General features: G+C 63.6%; 1 long non-coding RNA gene across 1 annotated transcript; it reads left to right on the forward strand.

The window, feature by feature from the left end:
- The first annotated feature begins 230 nt into the window (after nucleotides 1-230).
- On the forward strand, nucleotides 231-859 carry LOC130682982 (uncharacterized). Its single transcript, XR_008996508.1, has 2 exons — nucleotides 231-522; nucleotides 691-859. It is a non-coding gene; the product is annotated as an uncharacterized LOC130682982 (long non-coding RNA).
- Nucleotides 860-1465: the final 606 nt, after the last annotated feature.

A 1465-nucleotide genomic window follows, 5' to 3' on the forward strand; every position in this document is an offset into this window, starting at 1 on the left:
AAGGGTAAGCACGCACTGCTCGGCCGCTATCCACCCACCTCGCTTTTCCCGACCCTCCAGCCCACACCCCACCGAGCGGAGAAGTGGGCGGAAGAAGGCTCACCCAGCGCTCCCCACCTCGTACGCCTAGTTGGTTCAGCTGTCGGTGAATCAGACACCATCTCAGCAACTTGTCACCTGCGTTCGGGAGAACAGGGGGCGGCCTTGGGACTTGGGGTGGGGGTGGGGAGGTTGTATAAGTGGAAGACTCAGTACTGGCCTGGGCCTGGGGTGACGCCTGGGGCTGGGAAGAAGGGGTGTCTACCTTGCAACACCACACACATCTCGACCCTGTCCCCGAGACACTGGGGTGGCGGGGGAGGGGCGAGGATGTGGGGGCACAGCCAAAGTGGGAATTAGAAGCAGAGACGTGGCTACGAGGGGGGGTGGGACCGTACTGCGGCGAGAAGGGACGGGGTGCAGGCTGGCGGGGGCCGCGGGGCAGGCTGCTGCTAGCAGCCTGCCCGCGCGGGGTTATGCGAGGTAACAGCGAGCGGAGGGAGGGAGGCGGCGGGGGCCGCGGGCCGGGGTGTCTGGCGCTCGTTGGACAAAGAGATGATGAAACGTGAGCGCTATATTTACCAAGGGGGTGGAGACCGGGCGTGGGGGGGGCGGGGGTAAAAAGGACAAACTGTTCCACAACAACCACAGGAAACACAGCCCATCTGACTCACCGGGAGGGCTGCACGACCCCCTCGCAGGCTTAGCCCGGAGGCCGGGGCCGGGCTGGAAAGCGGGGATGCTCTCCGGACAGACCGAACCTGGGCGCTGTGGCTGGGAAATGGGTTAATTTACATAAATAAAGTCACCTTAGGTCCAAGGGCTGCGTGAGTGTCTTTTGTGGGGCAGGGGAGAGAGCGGAATGCAGGAATGTTTCCTAACCCCGAGGCCCGACCTGCGCGGGAGATAACTTGCCTGCAAACTGAGCACGATTCCTGCAAAGTCATCTCCTCCACAACCCCGCCAGGCGGCCCGCCGGCCTGCCCTGCCCCACCCCGCGGGCGGACAGCAACCCCCACAAACCCCCTCCCGCCCCCCGCTATCCCCAGCTCTGCTCCCAGCGCCGAGAGTTGGGGTGCGGTGCCGGCTATATTTAGAGGCTGATGTCATCCCGACACCCTACTCCGCAGTGTTCCCAGGAGGGACCGCAGGGCAGGTTTTCCTCTTCCTCGCGGGCATGGGGGATGGGGAAGGTGCCTCTCATCGCTCCCAACTCCCCGCAGCTACATACACACGCACACACACGCAAACACACACCTGCATTATCCCTGGAGATTTTAAAATAAAAAATGCAACCTAGCTAGAGTTATGAAACAGGGCGGAGAGGGCGGTACGCACACGCGAAGGGCACAAACCCACGGCCTTGGGACGCTGGGGACCAACAGCCGGCCCCCGCCCACTCCCACCCCTTCCCGCCCGCCCCACC

This window comes from Manis pentadactyla, chromosome 3 (assembly GCF_030020395.1).
Source record: "Manis pentadactyla isolate mManPen7 chromosome 3, mManPen7.hap1, whole genome shotgun sequence".
NCBI classification, from domain to species: domain Eukaryota; kingdom Metazoa; phylum Chordata; class Mammalia; order Pholidota; family Manidae; genus Manis; species Manis pentadactyla.